The 23,593-nt window shown below is 40.3% G+C and overlaps 1 long non-coding RNA gene across 1 annotated transcript in view; it reads left to right on the top strand.

Annotated features, from left to right (window-relative positions):
* Nucleotides 1–1,048: 1,048 nt before the first annotated feature.
* The window catches only part of LOC139158659 (uncharacterized), a 101,118-nt gene continuing 78,573 nt past the window's right edge, over nt 1,049–23,593 (top strand). The window contains exon 1 of the long non-coding RNA XR_011557732.1: nt 1,049–1,169. This is a non-coding gene — a long non-coding RNA (uncharacterized lncRNA). The remainder of the gene's footprint in view (nt 1,170–23,593) is intronic.

Raw genomic sequence — 23,593 nt, forward strand, 5'->3', positions numbered from 1 at the left:
GTTTCTCTGATAGCTTGCAAATTTTTACATCTTTGGGAGCATTTTCTACTCTCCACATGTTCTGAAAACCCTAGTGGTGAATGTGCCCCTTCTGGTGACTGCATCCATTGAAGTAAGTTTATCTGCTGCTAAACTCTTCTGGTCTCTTTCATTCTTTTCCTAGGCTAGGCTAGCCTAGCCTACATCTCTGTCTTCCTCCAAAGCTCTCTCTCTCTCTCTCTCTCTCTCACACACACACACACACACACACCCTTTTCAACTTGCTGTTGATTTGAGAGATCTGGGATGATATTTATTTCATTTATTTGTCAAACATGTATAGGATAGTAGTATATTAGCTGAAGAATCTGAGTCTAGTCCCATTTCTGGCTAATCTACTTTCTTTGGTTTATCCACTGGCCTATGGTGGGTATCTGTCAGTACCAAATAGTAGTTTCTTCTAAGGGAGAATGTTACTTCTGCCTTTTCCATGTCTCCAATAAGAGACCTGGTTTCTGCAGCCAGGATTGTTAGGCATTTCCTGCAAGGTCTTAGCTCTGCAAAAGCCAAAGTCCCTTTTATAGCCGCAGTTTATTTTATTTTCAGGAAATATTGAAAACTAAAAATATTTTATCCTTGTGTTTAAGCTACCTCCACTTCTGCCTTTGCTAGCCTGTATTGGATATCCAAGCCCTTCCAGCACTTTGCAACAAGTTCTTTTAACTATGCTTAATTCAGTGAGTTCCAAACATAAAAGAGCCAACACAGGATTCTCAAGACCCACTGCTATCACTACTCTATTCTTCTCTGCTGCTATTGCTACCACCAAGGTTCCAACTACTACACATTGTGAGTTGTTTTACTTCTTGTGAGTATTGTTAAATAAAATGATCTGTAGCTGTTTTAGGCTGCTTTACTTCCACATTCAAAAACGCACAAGCACTACATCATCCAGCTGTGTCTCTTTTTATAGCTGGTTGGGGAAATTTCTTAAAGAGACAGGACAACAACAGCACAGGTGCTGACCATTTTCCAGGCAGCCTGCTCTTCCACAGTAGCTATCATAGAGATTAAGATCCATTATGTGCCGCTAGAGGAGCCGTTTATGCATGACAGAGAAATGGGACTCACTAAACTTTCCTTCTACCAAATAAGGTGCAAAGCAGGGTGCAAAGCAGAAAAGAAAAGAGGTATATCAAGAAATTTATTGCTAGCCAAGATAGCAATAAATTTCCTTCTGTTCCAAATAGTACAAAGAAGACTAAGGTCAGAGTAAAAACTGTGTCTGAAATAAGTCTTAGAGTATGCTATAAAAGCTCTGGCATTTTGTCACTGGACCATATAGAGAGGAGGCTATTTCTAACACAACTTCATTTTCAACAAGCCAGCTTTATATTCTGGTCTTCAAATGTCAGACCTAGCCCAGTTAGTTTTCATTTGTTAATTCCAGAAGGCTGATCTACTTGGGGGTGGGGGGAGGGAGTGATTCATGATTATGCCAAAAATCCCAAGGAGACTTTCCTTATAACCTTGTACTTCTAAACCTTTCAGCCCCATGGACTCAAATCTGCATTTTGTGGAAGATATGGAGGTTTTTTGAAATTCATATTCTTTACTAATTAGAACTTTCAAAATGCTTCAGTATAGTCTTCCCAAATAATCCATTTGGATTTTTCAAGTAGGACTATCTTTTTCAGGCTGAAAACACTTTTTGTTTCATGCATGCCTAATTTTCTAACAAAAGTAGCCTAAAGATTGTAGCACTAAATGAAAGTATTATTTGGTATTCTACAATAGGGTTTTCTAATCTATATGTCCAGATACAATGTTCTCTAAATATGTTATCATAATTATTCCAACATGTTGGTAGTACCATACCAATATATCTGGATGGTGCTATATTTGAGAAGGGTGCTGGTTAATATATACATGCATAGCTGCCAGTGTTATTCCTGCAATTTCCTAGCTGAAAACATACATGATATAATCTAATCTATTTTGCATTGCAGTTATTAGACTGCTTTTCTATATATTAAATGTGCAGTATTAGCTATGCTTTAAAAAAAGATAAGCCTTAGTCAAAGGAATTGTACAGTAACTTCACATATAAATGGGCATTTTGGGGGCATTTATTTCTAGAACCCTATCCTAAACTAAAAGATTAACTGTAATTTACAGTAAACTTTCAAAGAAACATGTAGAAATTGTTTTCTTTTATTCAGTGCATGGTCAGTCAACTTGCGATAGATTAATCTGCAGACAAGGTGGCTTTGGAAGATCACTGACAGGACTCAAGCTGTGGCTGAGCGAAGCCTGCCGAGTTTGGAAAGCAAGGTGGAAATGGGGAAGAGTCAGCATCTCACTTCTCTCTCATAAAACGGAAAGAAAGCAATAAACCAAAAGGCATTTCCTACAGGTAGCCATTAAATCATTCAGTATCCAGGTCCCCAGAGAGAAATAGCAGCCCTTCTTTCCTTTTGCAGAACGGGTTGTTTCTGTCCGTTTCTCATGCAATGCTTGGTGTCTTCACCTGGGCCTCTCTGAGATTTTAACTCCGGTTCATGCCACAGTTACTTTGGAGATGGACCTTCCTCCATGCCTCACGTTCAAAGAATTTTGAATGGGTCTCCAGTGATACCATCCAGGGTTTCTGTTTTTCTCGTGATAATGTGCTAATGGTCTGAGACCCAAATGCACTCTTTCTACACATCATCATTTGTCAAACTCGCTACATGATGCTGGAAATGAGGTGGAAGAAAGGGGGAAGGCAAGGAAGGGTAAATGTGGCTCTGCTACCACCACCTCCCCTCACTCATTTGGTTCTTCCTTAATCTCTAAAACATCTGATTAGAAATTGAAAAAACAAACAGTCTACTTGATTCCCTCTTTTGTCTATACAAGATCCCTGAATGACTATCAGTCTAAAAATGATTTCTAAGAAAGTAATTTCAACACTAAAAACATAAAATTATATACCATGAGATATGGAAAGCTTCTGGTTGTTTCAGATAAAGATGTCAATCACAATGGTAATATTAAAAGGAAATCTCATTTAACATAATAAATCTATCGTAGGTATCCACATGAATTCTGGAGGAAGGTGGGACTGTAATTTAGCATATGAATTCTGGAGGAAGGTGGGACTGTAATGTAGCATCCTTGGCTTTTGTTTTGTTTTATTGGTTTGTTATTTAACATCATATACTATGAACAGATATTAGATATAGGTAGATATTAAGGTATAGAACACTTATTCCATTCTTATGAATCAACATATTTCAAAATGTAATCTTTAATTTCATTATAACTTCTTCAATTCTTCCTACCTTAGATCAGTGTTTCCCAACCGGTGTGCCGCGAGACACGGTCAGGTGTGCCGCGAAGCGCCTAGGGAAGCTCCAGCTGGGCAGGGCGCTGCCGGTGCCGACCTGGAGTGCCCGCTCGCAGCTGTCCCCCGGCTCCTGCTCGATGCCGCGGTTTTCGGCGCTCTCCTGCTGGGCCCCAAAGAAGGAAGGCAGGAAGAAGGAGAGCTTCATTCTTCGTGCCTTTTTCCCGCCTTCCTTCTTTGGGGCCCAGCAGGAGAGCGCCAGAAACCGCGGCATCAGGCAGGAGCTGGGGGACAGCTGCGAGTGGGAGCCCCAGGATGGAGGCACCGGCAGCGTCCCGCCCAGCTGGAGCTTCCCTGGTGTCGGTGGCAAGTGTCCTTTGTGGCCCGGCTGGAGGGCACTGGCGGTGGGAGCGGAGTGGTGGTGGCTGCAGCGGCCGCAGGCAGTCGCGGGGAGATGGCGGCGGCGAGAGGGAGCTCCAGGCAGCGGCGAGAGGGAGCTCTCTCTCTCAGCTGACTGCAAGCAGGAGCCCTGATGGTGGCAGTTGGACGTGCTGCTGGACGTCGTACATGCTGGCGCTGCGGGCCTGGCATATACGGTGTCCAGCAGCACGTCCAGCTGCTGCTGTCAGGGCTCCCGCTTGCAGTCAGCTGAGAGAGAGAGAGAGAAAGAAAGAGAGACATATAAGAGAGGCAGAGAGAGAGAGAAAGAGAGACATAGCAAGAGAGGCAGAGAAAGAGAGATAGAGAAAGAGAGACATAGCAAGAGAAAAAGAGAGACTTAGCAAGAGAGGCAGAGAGAGAGAGAAAGAGAAAGAAAGAGAGACATAGCAAGAGAGACAGAGAGAGAGAAAGAGAGAGAAAGAAAGAGAGATAGCAAGAGAGGCAAAGAGAAAGAAAGAGACATATAGCAAGAGACAGTGAAAGAGAGAGAGCAAGAAAGAGAGGAAAAAAGCAAGAAAGAGATAGCAAGAGAGAGAGAGAGAGAGAGCAAGGGAGAGAGAAAGACATAGAGGAAGGGAAGGAGGGAGAGAGAAAGAGAGCAAAAAAGAGAGGAAGAAAGAAAGAAAGAGGGATGGGGAGAGAGAGAAAGAAGGGAAGGAAGGAAAAGAGAGAAAGAGGGAGAAATAGAGCGAAAGGGAGGAAGAGAGAGGGTTTTTTTGTCCAAACCTTTCCTTAGCCCGCCCCTCCCGCCCACCCCCTTTCAATGTTCCCCAGGATTTTGAAAATATGAATAATGTGCCACGGCTCAAAAAAGGTTGGGAAACACTGCCTTAGATAATTGACTACAATTACCTAAGATAATTGAACTTGGGAAGAACTTGGCATTTCACAATGCCTTAAAACCCTCTCTAAGGGGTTTACAGAGTAAGCATGTCGCCCCCAACAATCTGCTATCTCATTTTACCCACCTCGGAAGGATGAAAGGCTGAGTCAACGTTGAGTCTGGTGAGATTTGAAGAGGTGAACTACAGCCAGCAATCAGCAGAAGGAGCTTGCAATACTGCACTCTAACCACTACACCATCAAGGTTCACCACTACCAAGCATCACCCCCTATCCCTCTGCCATCTCTGCAAAGGAAATGGCTCTCTTTGCTCCTCCTGTGTTCACTTTGGTGCTCTCCTCAAGAAATGGCCACAGAAATCAAAAGCAGACACTTTCTTAGGCAGGTGGGTCAAAGGGACCGGTGGGACGCAGCTGGGAAATCTTTCCACATGTAAACTATGGCAAAACAGATCTGGCCGGGGAGGGGTGCAGAGCGAAGGAGGGGGTCAGCTAAAGACCTTACTATCCAAACCCCAAAGCTGATTTTTTTTCATTGTGGTTTCCATGCACAGGGATTTTTATGGGGTTTTTGTATGTATGTGTGTATTCCATCCATACAGCCTCTGCACTGTTTTGGGGCATCCCAGTCTGAACCTGCTGCAGCATGGAGGCACGGAAGAAGGCTGGGAGGGGGATGTAATGTTGCGAGAGCAATCATGGGCTTTCCCAGGTATGCCCATGTTACACCAACACTCCGCAATCTGCATTGGTTGCCGATCAATTTCCGGTCACAATTCAAAGTGTTGGTTTTGACCTATAAAGCCCTTCATGGCATCGGACCAGAATATCTCTGGGACCGCCTTCTGCTGTACGAATCCCAGCAACCGATTAGGTCCCACAGAGTTGGCCTTCTCCGGGTCCTGTCGACTAAACAATGTCATTTGGCGGGTCCCAGGGGAAGAGCCTTCTCTGTGGTGACCCCGACTCTCTGGAACCAGTTCCCCCCAGAGATTACAACTGCCGCCACCCTCCTTGTCTTCCATAAATTCCTTAAAACTCACCTCTGCCATCAGGCATGGGGGAATTGAGGCATTCCCCACCCTTCTCCCCCGGGCCTATACAATTTATGTATGGCATGTCTGTGTGTATGTCTGGTTTAATAATGGATTTTTAAAATGTTTTTAAAAATCTATTAGATTTGTCATGAATTGTTTTATTGTATGCTGTGAGCTGCCCCGAGTCTACAGAGAGGGGCGGCATGCAAATCTAATAAATAAATAAATAAATAAAAAATAAAATAAATATGCAGGTGGCTGAGTCCATTGCCCTGAGCTGTGATAGTAGAGGGCAAAGGCCAGGGGTGGGCTACTGCTCAGATGAGGGGAATGCAGTGGATTAGTGAAAATAGGGCTCCATCCCAGAGCACCCAATTTGCACTGAAAGACGTTGAATGAAAATGCAGTGTGTCCTGCATAACCCTCGCCCACAATGTGGTAGTAAAACATTTGGTAGCCCTTCACTGGGAAAGGCACTCCCCTTCACCCTTGGTGGTGGGATTTTTCCTCAGGGCGATCCCAGGGTGTCTTGGCAATATAGCTGCCCACAGGATCTGAGGGGATGGTATGACACACCCTTCTTGGCCACCTGCCCAGCAGCCTCCCCGTCTGTACATCTGTAACTGAAGAGAGAAAGAGAGAGAGAGAGAGAGAGAGAGAGAGAGAGAGAGAGAGAGAGAGAGAGACCAGCTTGGCTGAGCTGTCTCTCCCTGAGCCAGAAGAAGCAATTAAGGGCAGAGAGGACTACATTCCCCAGCATGAGTGAGAAAAATAAAGCTCCTTTTCTCAGACCATGTGGGGTGGAGTTTAAGGCTAATCCAGAAGAGATGGCAGCCTCATGCTTGCTGCTGCTCCTAGATGAGGGATAGGCAGATCAGCTGAGCTTCCGGTCTCTCATTCTCTCTCTCTCTCTGCTTGGGTGGATCTGGCTTGGGAGGAGCAGGCTTCCTTGCCAGGCTTGAGGAGAGAAGGAGGCAGAGAGAAGTGAGACCAACCCTCGGCCATCTCTGAGTTAGGGTGGAGAGCTCCCTGGAGAGCATCCTTCTTCAGGCAGGGGCGAAGAAGAAGAGCCGTCGATCTCCTCCTCCTGTGGCTCCTGCCCAGTGCTCTCTCTTATCTCTCCCTTTCACTTCCCATACTTGGGCTATGCCTCCCTCTGACCGGCTGTCTTCCTCGCCATTCCTGAACGAACTTTTCCATCCTCATCTGTTGTAAAGAAGCAGCAACTCTGGTTGCACCACTCCCACTTTGTTCTCTTCGAAAGCCTGTTTGCACCTTGTCTGCAAAGTGGCTCTCAAGGAGAGTGAAGCAGGTGTGGCACACCCAGAGCTGCCACTTCTTTGCAGAAGTCGAGTATCTCTTCAGCTTGGAGCTCCAAGCTGTAGGGAGGGGGGGCAGTTGCAACGCTGGCAGCTTCAGGGGGGGCTCCTTTCCTCAGTGATTTGTTCTCTTACCTCTATGCGGGTATGCTGACTTTGTCCTTAAAAACTGCTCTGCGCTTTTAAGGACATAGAGAAAAGCAGCCCTGTGAAAGGACCAAGCCTGCTGCTGAATTTGGAAGTTGAGAGCCATCTTTTCTACTCAGAAAAGGGCACCAAATAGACCTTCTATTGCTTTCACCATCTTCATGCATGAACAGCTTTCTTCTCACTGGCGGAGGGACTTTTTGGCACCCTGAGGCCAGGCGGCTGAGTGGCTTCTTTGCCATCCTGCCACTTCCCAGCTCCGGTCAGTTTACCATCTGAAAGAAGCGTCGGGTGGGTGAATAAGCAGTGACCAAGGGTTTGAGGTGTGGTGAACCTGCTGGTACTAATGGTTTGTAGAGCCAATTCCAATTTCCTATTTGTCTGAACTGACCCAAACTGGTAGGAATCCACCTCTGGAACAATATCATGTTTTAGGGAGTCTTTTTGTTCTCATCAACCAAAGTGTAATATTGTATATCCCTGATATCTAGGATTATATTAAGTTAACAATTTGGTGACCTTGATTTAAAATACATACTGATGCATAGTGTTGGAGTCTATAATAATTAATCTGCTCTTGTAGAACTAGCTGGTCTTTCCCAGTGCAGAATAGATAACACAACTTTATCAAAGTTCAGCACACCACAGTACTGTTTGTCAACTGAACCTTTATCTCAGCAAGTAATTGGAGTTACAACTTGACATTCTCACTGTTAAATCAGAGGCTGGAGGCCGATGAAGAGGATAACAGCTCTTTATTTAATAATCAGGAACATTTAAAGTGACCAGCTCGCAGGCAGGTAGTGACTTAAAACAAGCGGCCAAAACCGCACCTCATATACTTTGTTACCAGCGCTGGGATTGGTGACAATGTTTCAAGACTTCACGCCGGGGCTTCCTATTGGTTGCGCCCGGAGGCTCCTTATTGGTCACGCCTCGGCTTCCCATTGGTTGCGCTTGCGGGCTTCTTATTGGATGCGCCTGCTCCAATCAGCGATCACATTTATTCTAACAACTTGCAAACATAACACTCACGATCATATAGCTTCCACTAGTGAATAAGTCTTCTTTGATTCCTAGTTTTAAAATATATTGCATATCACAAGGAGGATATTCCCTCTGTATAAAATGATTAAAGCAGAGATACAATTTCATACAAAGCTGCAGCTGATATGGGGTGAGATTTGGCCACCTCTGCCATATACCTTGCAACACATAATTTGATTTAGACATGACTAGATGAGCATTGCAACATTTGTGGCCAACCCCTGGGATTCTATAACGTGAGGAAAAACAGTTCAGTTTAACCTACAAATTCAGCTTTTCCTTTGCTTCATGTTAGTATTTGATACAGATCCAGGATATACCTTACACATGTATTTAATGTCAGTGGCCTCTCCTCACCAATGAAGTAGAGTTCCTAACTTTAATATTTAACAGGCACCAGTCCATTTTATTCCCCTAAACAGACGGATATCTAGCATTATTTGAAATCACGGCATGAAATCAATCTTTTTTTCTGATTACTCTCTATGTGTGAGCCACTTCAGTTCTGCTAGCAGACCTCTCACACTCTGGAGTCCTCCTTCAACGTCCTGACATTTAATTAGATTTAACCCCAGGTAACTTTTCAAAAGAAAATTGTAATAATTTTAATTTGATGGGCGACATGTCAGGAAGAAAAATAACAACTTCAAATCCAGTATAAACTTGTGATGGAAAACCAGCCAGGGGGTATTTCCATCCAGAAAGTTTGGAAACTCTTCAATGGATGGGGGAGATGGGAGGAAGCCAGGCAAAGAAAAGATGAAGTAAAGGAGATGTGATTCTTTGCCAAAATCAGCTTCTAACCGAATATTCATGGTTCAGGGATTGGGTTTCAGAACTTTGGCAGAAAATTAGCTATACTTGATATCAGGAGGGCTGGTAGAAAATCAATGTGATCTTTCAGTCCTTATTTCGACAGTTTTGTTCAAACTGCAACAATGTCTTCATTAGATGTTTGTGATGATTAATAGTTTGTTAAACATTTTCCATATTGGAATATTTGATGTACTTTGCTGCTTGTGAGTCAGATCATGATCACTCCTTTCCTCTTATGGACTGACAGAGTATGATGAAAGATGAAGAAGTAGCTTAACACTTTGATGGAAAATTTAAGATGAGCAACCTGTGACTATAGGATGCTATGTCTGTAAATAGTACTACCTGGCAGAATTATAGTACATGCACAATCCCATTACTTTTATTTTTTTTAGCAGTAATTTTTTTTTCATAACAAGCACAATGTTACCAGCCATTGTATATTCATCAATTCACTCCTCTCCTTTTGGTATTTTATAAATTAATACAGGTAGTCCTTGATAGTTCACTTAGTGACTATTCAAAGTTACAACAGCACTGAAAAAAGTGCCTCATGATCATTTTTCATATTTACAACCATTGCAGAACCCCCAAAATCACATGATAAAAATTCAGTTGCTTAGTAACTGGTTCATATTTATGTGGTTGCATTGTCTGAGGGTCATGTGATTCCCTTTTGCGACCTTGTGACAAGCAAAGTCAATGGAGAATCCACATTGACTTAACAGCCATGTTACTAACTTAACAAAGGCAATATTCTGTCAAGGCGGTGCAGAAGTTGGTGGTAGAAGGCCTGATGTTTATGGGAACTTGGGAAGGTTGATTTCATGAAGGAGCAGATGCAGCACCAAAGCATTCTTTCGAGAAATTCAAGGCCATCATATGTCCACCACCTGGGTGGAAGTGGAAGAAGGAGTTGCCATGCTGGCACAATCTGAGTGGGCAATGTGACAAGTTAGTGAGTGGGGGGTTCAAGGCATTTGAACTTTCAATTGGGTGGGAAACTCAGATTCCAGGTTCCCAGGTGTAGGTGCCAGGATGGCTCCAGAAATAAATTGGAACTTTGAGGAATCCCCTGACTTGGATTCTGATTTTAATTTGGATCTTACCTGGAACCTTGACAGATTCTTTTACAACTGTGGCAAGTAAAGTTGTAAAACGGGGCAAAACTCACTTAACAAATGTTTCACTTAGCAACATAAATTTTGGGCTCAGTTGTGGTTGTAAAATGAGAACTACCTGCATAAGATTTCATAAAAGGAAGCAAATACTGTATGCATGTCACAAGATAATGTTGCAGGATTCAATCACTGGGACCAGAGATTTCCACTCATTCTGAGTTTATCCTCAGGGAACTTCTCTCTCACCAAAATGTGTCTCTCTACTCTGCTACTCTCCTCACACATTCTGAAGATGGGTTCCAGCATGAGTCTGAAAACTCAGAAGACTAATGCTCAGTGACTGATCCAGATTGGATCCTGGAATATAAGATTTACTTGAAATATTTTTAAATTCTTCTGTTTTGAAGACGAAAAGATTGGAGATAATCCTTTATATTTAAACAGCAAATAAAAATGTTGAAAATAAAAGTATCTGAGCTACCTCTGGAAATCTGTCCTAATGGAGAGAAGCTTTCTATCCCCCGCTGTTTTTTGTTTCAATCAGAAATTACTAATTACTAAATAGTTGGTAGTAGTCAGTTGGTGAAAGATGGATTAGAACTCAAAGCATAACTTCCTCATGAACAGTGGATCATCCCCTGGAAATCAATGGGAAGTGCAGAAATGGCGATTAGCATGGCAAATCTTGCTGCTTTTGAAAGACAATTGTATTTCCTTTCTCTCACTTATCATATATATTTTCTTTCTTTCATATATCCTCTCCTCTTAGTTCACTTTACCTTTATATATATTACTACATGTCTATTTTTCTTCCTATGTATTTGTGTATTGGACAAATGAATAAATAAATAGATAAAAATAAAGAACTGAAACAAAGATTGCTGAATGTTGAAATTTGATAGGGACATTAAAAGAGACACCCAGTGATTGCATAAATGTGGCATTATTTGTTGAACATTCTGGAATTTGGCCAGCTTGGTTCATCCCATTTTTTAAATTTCAAAACTCCTGAGTTGTAATAAATGCTTGGACCACAGCGCCCAGCCAGAGCAAACTTATAAGTTATTCTATCTGAATAGCCACTGAGGGAACTTCATAAAAGCTACAGTATAGGATTTTAATACTAAATTACTAATTAATAGAAAATTCTTAGGTGAGGGTATGCAAATTGGTAAGAATATTTGGAAAAGGGGGTTTAAGAATATTGAAATTATTTTAAGGGAATTTAAAACAGAGATTAGTCAAACATATACTTCAATGTATCCTTAGAATTCAAAAAAGTGGATTGTAATAGGCTCTGAGCAATGATGAAAGGAATCCCACAGCAGAGCAAAGTAGGGTAAAAGGAGTCCAGACTGACCGAGAATTTCTAAAGGAAGTTTAAAAGGACATTCACGAAGAGTCCCACTGAGGAGAATGAACAGCAGCAAGAGAAGCTAACGTGGTTACACAAAAAGCAAATAAAGAGATGAGAACCGAAAAAGACACATACAAGAAATGGAAAGAGAGCCACATCACAAAGGAAGAGTCCAGAAAGTTACCTCAGAACTGTAAGGGTGATGGGATGAAGAATGAGCTGACTTTAGTAAAGGATGCTGAGTATAACAGAAAGGACTCTGTTAGAAATGTATGAAATAAAAAGAAAAGGCCAGCGTACACTAAACATGCCAGCTGCTCAACGAAGAAAGCAAAATGCTAACAAAGGGCCTTTCACCCCTGTATTGGCAACATCTTTTTTCGGCCGTGTCTCCATGACCTGGCCTTGAATGTGACAGGCTTAAGTCATCCTCAGCTGTACCACCATTAGGCTTTCCCCCTTATGGCACAGTACCATAAAAAGTAAAAGCATCAAGCAATTCATTCTTCATGTTGGCTCAGATACCAGAGCCTTATTCTTTTCCCCTTTATCTTTTATTAAGGAGAATAGAATAAGGCTCTGGAGGAGGAGCTTTTTACTTCTCATTTATTTAAAAATTTTACCATTTACTCCTCTTCCTTTTGAGTAATCCTTTTGTCTCTTTAAAGCTCTGGTGCTCCTTTACCACCTTAGGTTACCTCATAGTTTAGGAAAACTACAAATTTCGCTGCTGGTGGTCTTCCAGGCTAACTTCTGCTTTTCTACGTGTATGTACAGTGCATTGGTGTTTCGCACAGGTATTTTGCATCTAGAGCTTCATAGCATTCATTCTCATTCATAATCACTAAAATGAGGAGAATTACTCCTTGCTTCTATAAAACCCTCTATTTTGATTTTGTATTGAAAAACTCCATCTCTTGTGATATTTTTATTTTTTATTTCTTCCTATAGAATAGAATTAGAATAGAATAGAATTGGCCAAGTGTTATTGGACACAGAAGGAATTTGTCTTGGTGCATATGCTCTCAGCGTACATAAAAGAAAAAGATACATTTGTCAAGAATCATGTGGTACAACACTGAACGATTGTCATAGGGGTCAAATAAGTAATGAAGAAACAATTAATATTAATGAAAATCTTAGGATACAAGCAACAAGTTACAGTCATACAGTCCTAAGTGGGAGGAAAAGGATGATAGGAATGATGAGAAAAAAATAGTAGAAATAGAAGTGCAGACTTAGTAAAAAGTTTGACAGTGTTGAGATAATTATTTGTTTAGTAGAGTGATGGCGTTCAGGAAAAAAACTGTTCCTGTGTCTAGTTGTCTTGGTGTTCAGTGCTCTATTTACCTTAACATCTGACAATATTTTCTGCTTCTGACTCTTGTACTTATATGATGTGTCTGTATCTTTCTAAAAGTCAAAGTGATTTAATGTTTTCTCATGGCAAGCCCTTACTAAATTTATTTGTGTCCCAAATTTTCATTTTTTTGACTTACATTCAGAAGTTGAAGAAAAACTGCATCATACCTTTGGCTGGCAAAGTTAGAGTTTATCTAATTCTTGTTAATTGTTACCTTTGATATCTTTGTTCAGAGTGATTTTGGATGCTGAGATGGGTGGTACAAAGCTTAGTCAATAATTTATTTATTTTTATTTATTATCTGCTGTGAATTCTTGTTCTCTAACAAAATAGAGGAGGTGGCAGACCAGTCAGATTCCTCAGGAGAAGCAGAAGGGACCTAAACTGAATTGGAATAATAGAGATAGTTGGCTAAATGGCTAAGATCACTCATGTGATCGTGAAAAAAGAAGCAATTATTAGAAACTTTTTCAAAAGTCACCAAAGCAACAAAAGACAATATAACAAATTTTAAGGTGAATATTTTTTACAATCAAAAGGTCCCCCAACCAAAACCCTCTGGAAATAATGTCCTCGGAAGAATTGAAATTCCATGGGATAGCATACAATTTTAGGAAGTTTAACAATTCAACTCTGTCTTTCTTTGTTCATCAGAGATGATTTCTTGCACATCATCATTTATTATTTATTATTTATTTATTATTTAGATTTGTATGCCGCCCCTCTCCGCAGACTCGGGGCAGCTCACAACAAAATAAAGACAATTTATAACAAATCCAAATATAATTTAAGATATTTAAAAAACCCCGGTTTGATTTAAAAAAACCCATTTACTAAACAAACATACATACAAACATACCATGCATAAATTGTATAAGCCCGGGGGAGATGTCTCAGTTCCCCCATGCCTGACGACAAAGGTGGGTTTTAAGGAGCTTACGAAAGGCAAGGAGAGTAGGGGCAGTTCTAATCTCTGGGGGGAGTTGGTTCCAGAGAGTCGGGGCCGCCACAGAGAAGGCTCTTCCCCTGGGGCCCATCATTGTCCAAAGCTGCATCCTTCTTGATCTCACCAGAGCTTCTTTTTGTGTTTGAACACAATTGCTAATCAAACCAGTCCTGCATACGATTTTCCACACTGATATATTGGTGCAAGCAGGAAAATACCCTGTTGATGTATTCATAGAGGGAACTATTACTACAAGCAACTTGCTACATCAGGATCAACTTGGTTCTAGTGTATTGACTTCTTCTCAAGAACTAGTATAGTCTAATATGAAGTATATGTAGCGTATGCAAACAGTAATATAGTGTTTACAGACTTGGGAACATTGATTAGCTGTAGTAAATAATCAGCAAGGAAGACATCTCTTCTAGCTTTATTTTACAGATGAATCATTTTGCTGGCAAAAGAGCATAGAGAGTTTCCCCAACTCCACTTTTCACTCAAAGCTGAGGCTTCACTGTGGAGAATCCACAAGCTGTTTTTGATATTCATTAATCATCTGGCTAATTTGTTTTCACACAGGAGCGCTGACAGCAAATGAATGTTTTTGCAGCAAGAACACAGTATATAATCCAGACTATTATGGCAATAAGACCCATGAAAAAGGCTGCCCCCCATGTATTTTCTATGTACCATTCTTTGTCTGGCTATAATTGTAAACATGTCTAATTTCCTTTTTTTTTAAAAAAAAATCACATCTGCTGAAAGAAACAGACCTACCATATGTGGTTGGAATAATGATAAAAGGATTGCTGCTTATCTCAGAAACATGAGTTGAAATGTTGCCAAGGGTTTTCTAATGATTGGGAATTATGCAGTGGGCCTCAAAAAACAGTGATATTCAACCACCAAGGTTGCTTCTTCCATTTATCTCTTTTTGTCCTCTTGCTTGTCACAAGTCACATCTGTTTGTCAATAGTATTTTATCTTTAGTTTTGAAAAATTGCTTTGCTTTGGTGATGTTTGAGTAAAGCCCTTTGAGTAAAGCCCTTCTTCAAACCGGTTTCACAAAACAAGGCAAGAAAATGCCTGTGGCACAGGTTTTGCAAAACTCCTGGGGGGAGCATCAGCATTAGTAAAAGATGCTGGCAGTTGTAGTTCAGCAACATCTGGAACACTACAGGTTGCCTTTCCACTGAGTTACAGGATTAAGAACATTTGCAAATAATGGAAGAATGGAATTTGAAGATCATAAAGATTATTTGCACTGTGATTTATTACAGATCTCAGGATTAAATGCTTAAGTTGTTTTTTTCTAAAGCATTATTGGAAGATGGACTGAACTGTCTAAACAATTAGGCTAAATAATAATGTATATCCAACGCATATGATAAAAAGCACAATACAATCCACCAGTGATCAGCCACCAACATGGAGCAGCCCATCTGATCTGCAAAACTGTTTCTTGAATTATAGTATCTGACAAGCAATATAAACAGGATAAATCCACTCAAGGTTACTTATATCTTAAGGGAATTCATCAGAGCATTCAGCATTAAATTGTTCATTATTATTCTGGACAAACAGGACCAGTGTAGTATTTGCAATGTAAGACCACATTCGAGTCCAAAATTTCCATTGCTAAGCAAAATAATTGTTAGGTGAGTTTTGCCCCACTTTATGACCTTTCTTGCCACAGTTTTTAAGTGAATCACTGATGTTAAGTTAGTAACATGGTTGTTAAGAGAATCTGGCTTCCCCATTGACTTTGCTTATCAGAACATTGTAAAAGGGGATCACATGACCCGGGGACATGGCAACCATCATAAACACATGCCGGTTGCCAAGCAACCAAATATCAAATCAGGTGACCCTAGGAATGCTGCAATGGTTGTAAATGTGGAAAACCAGTCATGCATCACTTTTTTCAATGCTGTTGTAACTTTGAATGGTCACTAAACAAATGGTTATAAGTCAAGGACTACCTGTGGTATTATTTTATATGTCCAGCATGCTTTATAATACATTTCCTCTGTTTTCATCAGTGATAAATGGTGTCAGGGTTCCAAGGAACTCCCCCAACGAAAGAAAACTTCAAGGCTTGAGTTTCCTCAAAGTTCCATTTTATTACTGATGTCATATTGGCACATCTGGGAAAACCCAACAGAAAGTCCAAGTCCCTGCCCCAGCACCCACATGTCCATCACATGGTCCAATCAAAGCACTGTCCCAACTGGAGATGCTTCTCAGTCACAGCTCTCCAGATGCAGGGCGCAGCGGCCTTGACTCTCGGAGAAAGGAATGTTATTTCGAATAAACATCTTCCCAGCTACCTGCAATCCACCTCCCAGTTTCCCATAGCACTAAATATTGCAGGCCTGAAAATCCAAGGCCCCAAAAATGGTTTCCAAGCCTGACAAATAGTTCATTGAAACTGGGATGTGATGTCTTTGGAAAAAAAGGCCACATAATCCAAGAAAATACACAACATGTATTGATTGATTGTTAACCCAGATTCAGCTACACAGATTAGCTTCAGAAGTATGATTTTTGTGTTGCAGCATGAGGTGTACATTAAAAACATCAGGCACCCTGTAAATATATACATGAATTAATTGGATAAAAATATTTTATCCTTCAAGCCGCAACAAAGTTAATGATCTTAATGGCCACCAGTGTTTATACAGCACGATCCCAAGAGATTATTGGCAATGTTATTCTGCATTTGAGGCCTCCTACTTGTCCTCTTGACGCCTTGCCATTGGGCTGCTTTTGTGGCTTGTCAGTAATATTAGGCAATAGATAGTTCCCAGGCTAAATATTTGGTGATGGTGGGCATTTTCCTGCCTGTAAGACAGCAGTTGCTGCTTCTCACCTTGAGAAGCATATTTCCCTTGGTTTCTTAAATTCTGGGAAATTTATTTATTTATTTATGTTCCTTCCTGCTTCAAACGCTCGACTATCATCCCAGTGCCAAAGAAGCCCTCCAACAAGGAACTGAATGACTACAGACCAGTTGCTCTAACATCTGTAGTTATGAAAACCTTTGAAAGGCTAGTGATGTTCCATTTGAAAGCCATCACGGATCCACTGTTAGACCCCCTGCAATTTGCATACCGAGCAAATAGATCAACAGATGATGCTGTTAATATGGCTCTACACTACATCCTTCAACATCTTGAATCTCCAATTACCTACGCCAGGGTCCTCTTTGTGGACTTCAGTTCAGCATTCAATACCATCGTACCGGACATTCTCTTAACCAAACTAAATCAGCTAGCGGTACCTGAACACACTTGTAAGTGGATCACAAGCTTCCTAACAGACAGGAAGCAGCAGGTGAAGCTAGGAAAAATCACATCAGATATATGTACAATTATCACAGGTGCCCCCCAAGGCTGTGTACTCTCACCACTTCTCTTCTCTCTATACACTAATGACTGCATCTCATACGATCCATCTGTTAAACTACTGAAGTTTGCAGATGATACAACAGTGATCGGACTCATTCGAGACAATGATGAATCTGCATACAGACGGGAAGTTGAACAACTATCCTTGTGGTGTGACCAGAACAATCTAGAACTGAACACACTCAAAACCGTAGAAATGGTGGTAGACTTTAAGAGAAACCCTTCCACCCTTCCACCTCTCACAATACTAGACAACACAGTATCAACAGTCGAGACCTTCAAATTTCTAGGTTCTATCATATCTCAAGACCTAAAATGGTCACCTAACATCAAAAACATCATCAAAAAAGCACAACAAAGAATGTTCTTTCTGCGCCAGCTCAGGAAGCTCAAACTGCCCAAGGAGCTGCTGATTCAGTTCTATAGAGGAATCATTGAGTCTGTCATCTGCACCTCTATAACTGTCTGGTTTGGTGCTGCAACCCAACAGGACCGACACAGACTTCAGAGGATAATCAGAATTGCAGAAAAAACAATTGCTGCCAATCTGCCTTCCATTGAGGACCTGTATACTGCACGAGTCAAAAAGAGAGCGGGTAAAATATTTACTGACCCCTCACATCCTGGACACAAATTGTTTCAACTCCTACCCTCAAAACGTTGCTACAGAGCACTGCACACCAAGACAACTAGACACAAGAATAGTTTTTTCCCGAACGCCATTACTCTACTAAACAAATAATTCCCTCAACACTGTCAGACTTTCTACTAAATCTGCACTTCTATTCTACTAGTTTTTCTCAACATTCCTATCACCCATTTCCTCCCATGTTGACTGTATGACTATAACTTGTTGCGTATATCCTAAGATTTTTATTAATATTGCTTCATCATTGCTTATTTGACCCCTATGACAATCATTAAGTGTTGTACCACATGATTCTTGACAAATGTATATTTTATTTTATGTACGTTGAGAGCATATGCACCAAGACAAATTCCTTGTGTGTCCAATCACACTTGGCCAATAAAATTCTATTCTATTCTATTCTATTCAATTTTTTATGCCACCCTTCTTCCTAGACTCAGGGCGGCTTACAACATGTTAGCAATAGCACTTCTTAACTGAGCCAGCCTATTGCCCCCACAATCTGGGTCCTCCTTTTACCCACCTTGGAAGGATGGAAGGCTAAGTCAACCTTGAGCCGGTGATGAGATTTGAACCGCTGACCTGCAGATCTAGCAGTCAGCTTTAGTGGCCCGCAGTACTGCACTCTACCTACTGCACCACCTCGGCTCTAGTCTATTTTCAATTCAGTTCTTTCTTTTGGCTATAATTTTTTTTTTTATCATCCAAGATCTCTCCTGGGATTGTTGATCAAATCTGTCTTCCTTTAGGAGACATATCAGTTTGAATCCTATCTATAACTTAATGTCAAAAGTCATGTAGACATCTGTGGAGTACACATTTTAGTTTTATAAATCTTTTATCTTTTGCGAAACATGGGTTTTTAAAAAATGAGTATTTTCCAAAAGGTTCAGCTGTACATGATTGACATTAATTATAGTGATCCCACAATGTTATTTATTTTATTCTTATCCAGTGAGGAGGGCTGTGTGTGTGTGTGTTTAGATTTACTTACAGAAGTGTGAATCTCACCTAATAGAAACAGGCTGAGTAGCACTGAGTTGAACAACCTTTTGGATGTGACTAGCTTTGAAATAAACCATTTTTTATTTTTTTAATTTAATCTGAGACCTGTTTATTAGTTACATTTATAGTCATCTCTATCACACGATTCTGGGGAGCATACATCACTGAATTAAAATTATAAATACATTAAAAAATGACAATTAAAAATAATTATTAAAAAGAGAGGGTGATATTAACCACAATAAGGCAGCTTCTCAGTCCCCTGAGACCTGATAACATGACCAGATCTTGACGTGCTTGTGGGCCACATATTGAGTCTGATGAAGAAAGATCTAAAGCAGTGTTTTTCAAACCTGGCAACTTTAAATCAATGGACCTCAACTCCCAGCCTTAGATCCATAGAGTCACCAAGACTGAGAGCTACTGATCTAAAATACTGCAAGGGAAAGGCCGAGCTAAGTCAATGTTTCTGAAACTATCCTCAGTGGGAATTGTTCCATGAGTTGGCATGGAAATCCAAAAAGTGTTGTTTCACAAAAGCTTATGTGGCGATATAATATTGGCTAATATTTATAGTGCCACAGGATTATTCAACAGGGATTATAGCTTGTTATTCATCATACTGCCTTACACTGCTGTTACATTCCAGTTGGCTTGACTACTTGGGAATCACCAATTGAGGAAATATATTATGAAGCTAAATATTTATAGATGAGAGGCACAGCAGCCTGAAGTCATAATCATAAAGTGAAAACCCAACCCTACACATATTTATTTGAGTTGCAGCAATAGAATCTGGCAACAGAAGTTTAAATGCTAATTAAACTTGCGTCCCTATATTATAGTGGAAAATAGAAATGGAAACTCCTTTTCAGCTGAAGATCTTCTGATCTTTTATTAATCATGATAAGGACATTGTTAATTATGGTGGCAATTAAATGGAAGGGATGCTTTGAAGAAATTCTTGTTAAATACTGATTGCACATTTGAGCACTATTCCACACATACAAAAAAAGAAGAGAGAACAATATCTAAAGTAAATTTTCCATTAAAACCAGCACGATGAAAGTGTATTACATTAATTTCATAATAAATGTCCCTTAATAAGCTTTATTATCTCAGTTTATTCATGATAAGAGAAGGGAGGAAATTGATAGCCTCCAGATGTGGCTACTGGATGGTGAGATGAGATTCTTGTTGAATCAATTTTCTCCTTAAAACCAAGCTAAGATTTCCAAGCAAAATGTGCAATGTTATAGTGCAGTTTCCGTCTATAGTGCATGTTTTTCTGAACATGCATGACACAGGTCCAGACGGACCAGAATTTGTATCAAAAGAACAAGACAAGTTTAATCATTAGCAACCTTTGTGAACACATATGATGCCAAGAGAAGAACTAACACTTTGGCCAGGGCCTCAATTCAAATGTAGGTACTTATTTTTAGTTTAAACATATTTATTATGTTTCACTGAGGTAGGTCCTATTTTGTTTCTATATGTCATCATGTGATTAGTGCATTCAAAACTAGAAATGATCTAGATTTCTCTGGATTAAAAAGGATGTGGGCATTATCGATAGTCTAAGACTAAAAAATTAGTTCACAGAGTGCATTTTGTTCTTTAATTTGTCTGAGAACTCACAATTACTTTCAAGGGAAAAGCTGTAAAGAGTTTCCCAAATTATCCATCATCAGATGATATTATGTTTCTAGGATTATGGCTGATGTTTGCTTACTTTATTATATAAATGAAGAAAGAAATGACAATGGCTAGTTCAGAAATACTTAAAGTTAAGTATTTCTTTATCTGTAAAAATTGCTTTATTTAAATAATAATTCTAAAAAAATATTATAACAAACATTTCTTTTTTAATGTTAACTTTATATTACATTATATGAAAATAAAGTAGCAGTACATTACTATTAAGATAAACAAAATACCTTATGTTATATAGTATAACAGTGATGGTGAACCTACGGCACGGGTGCCACAGGTGGCACACGGAGCCATATCTGCTGGCACACGAGCCGTTGCCCTAGCTCAGCTCCAACGTGCATGTGTGTGCCAGCCACATACAGATTTTTGGCTTGCACAGAGGCTCTGGGAGGGCATTTTTGACTTCCAGAGAGCCTCCCAGGGAATGGGGAGGGCGTTTTTACTCTCCCCCAGCTCCAGGGAGGCTTCTTAGGGAGGGCAAAACACAAGCCTACTGGGCCCACCAGAAATTGGAAAACAGGCCATTTCCGGCCTCCAGGGGGCCTCCAGGGGATGTGGTAAGCTGTTTTTGCCCTCCCCAGGAATTGACTTACAGGTGTGGGCACTCATGCATGTGCGTTACCACATGCCTATACTCTTTCAGCACCCGAAGGGAAAAAGGTTCACCATCACTATAGTATAATAAAAACTATATGATGTAATCTGCAATAGTATTAAGAAAAAATATGTTGTTATCATATATCAATACATATACCAATCATGCACAGGCTGTGGGCAATTAGGAAGAAAATATTCACCCAAACTGAGAGAGGATCCATAATCTCATTTATTTGTTAATTAATATGCTAGAGGCAATTGAATCTCATGGAATCCCCTTTGGAATAACTGTAGTCTCTGTTGCTTCTCCCCATAGCTACTACCTGGAACCAGTGCTGAAGTAACAGCAGAACAACTTCAAATCTCTGTCTTCCAGATTTTATAGCTGATTAAGAAAGATGCCATGGTCCATGTTATGAACTGAAGGTAGGACAAGAAGCAATGGGTGGAAACTAATCAAGGAGAGAAGCAACTTTGAACTAAGGAGAAAATTCCTGACAGTTAGAACACTTGATCAGTGGAATGACTTGCTTCCAGAAGTTGTGAATGCTCCAACACTGGAGGTTTTTAAGAAGATGTTGTATAACCATTTGTCTGAAGTAGTGTAGGGTCTCCTGCCCAAGCAGGGAGTTGGACTAGAAGATCTCCAAGATCCCTTCCAACTCTGTTGTTGTTGTTGTTGTTGTTGTTGTTGTTGTTGTTATTATACTATTATTATTATTATTATTATTATTATTATTATTATTATTATCATCATCATCATTATCGTTATCATTATCATTATCATTATCATTATCATTATCATTATCATTATCATTATCATTATCATTATCATTATCATTATCATTATCATTATCATTATCATTATCATTATCATTATCTACCAGTGAGAAGTCTAACAGGACCATGGGAATCATGCTTCTCCTTGAAGATCATGACAAATATCATTCACTAAAGCAACTAATAGGATTTATCTCCCATTATCTGGCCTTTATCCTGACTGGAAAGAATTCATTTAATACATTTATTCTAGAATGATCTGTAGCTGACACCATTAGCTTCTCAACAACCTTTCCCAAGAGAGGAAGGTTGGATACAAGGCAAATATGGCCAGGTCAGGAAATAGCCTGTTTTAAGAAAAATGATGTTCAATGAAAGTGGCATAAGCCACCCTCAAAGAGGCATTGACCATCTCATAAATGCAAACAACCTACCCAGAAATTGGAAGGAGCTAGAAGGAGCATGCATCAAGACCACAGCAGGGGTGGGTTCCTCCCAATTTGGACCAGATCACCCAAACCATTAGTGACCAGCTGGTGACGCAATGATGGTGTCACAGATCCAGTTTGGTCAGTTCTGGTCCATGGGCACTGTCATCCTTTTTTTGGCATTTTTTCAGCCATATTTATGTGTTTGGATGGCTTCTCCTCCTCCACTGCTCAAAAAAGAGCCCTCCCGCCTGCCTCCGGGTTAATACTGACCTTTATTTCTTCACCCGAAGCACAGCTGATCAGCTCCCTAGCTGTGTTTTGGGCTGAATCCTGAGCATGCAAAGTGAAGTGAAATCACACGAGGGGATGTTGCAATGCGAAGCAGTGGCGAAGGAAAGTGGAACCCACCCCTGAATCACAGGATGAAGAGCTCATACTACAGAGCACTCTATCCTCCTTTTCAAACTCTATGAAATCTCACCCTTCCCGTTTCACTTGGCTTGTCCATCTGGCACCCAGAGAAGCATGAATATGAATAATTTTAACAGCAAGGAAACTTGGAAACATCCCAGACCATCCTGCCAGCATCTCATCTTCCCCTTAAAAAAAAGTCTGAGCAATCCTTAACGGGACCTCCTGCTAGGAATGCATAGAAAACAATAAGCAGAGAGAACAACAAACACCTTTCCTCTCTTGCTACCATGGATTAAACCTGAACGTTATCACATACAAGACATCTACACTCTTAGTCTTACACTATTGTTATACAAGATGTCTTGTTACTTGCTTCATCTCCTGAAGTTCTTCTATGAACCAATTATAAGATGGGATTGGCAACTGGGAAGAGGCCTCCCAAGAGCAGTCCTGTTAAGTGTTTTGGCAGTTTCCATAGTTTAGAGATCCAGATGCAACCCAGGATTGCCTGCCAAACTGTCAGAGTATTTTAGCTTTTTATCTCAACAGATGAAAACGCTCAGGCATTTATGAGTAGAAATGTATCTAAACTCTAGCTGCTAGCATGTTCCATAAGCCTTTATCTAGTGGCAAAACTCCACATTCACTGGATTACAATTATACATTCTATTTTGTTTCCTTTTAGCATAACCAAAGGACATGCTTGGTGGTGTTCAGCACATCTGCTGAACACTAGGTTTTAAGAGGCTAGTAAATCATTTGATTGGAAACATTTTATAAGATAAAGAAGCTTGTTTGTTTGTTTGTTTGTTTGTTTGTTTGTTTATTCATTCATTCATTCATTCATT

This window comes from Erythrolamprus reginae, chromosome 2, assembly GCF_031021105.1.
Source record: "Erythrolamprus reginae isolate rEryReg1 chromosome 2, rEryReg1.hap1, whole genome shotgun sequence".
Lineage (NCBI taxonomy): Eukaryota > Metazoa > Chordata > Lepidosauria > Squamata > Dipsadidae > Erythrolamprus > Erythrolamprus reginae.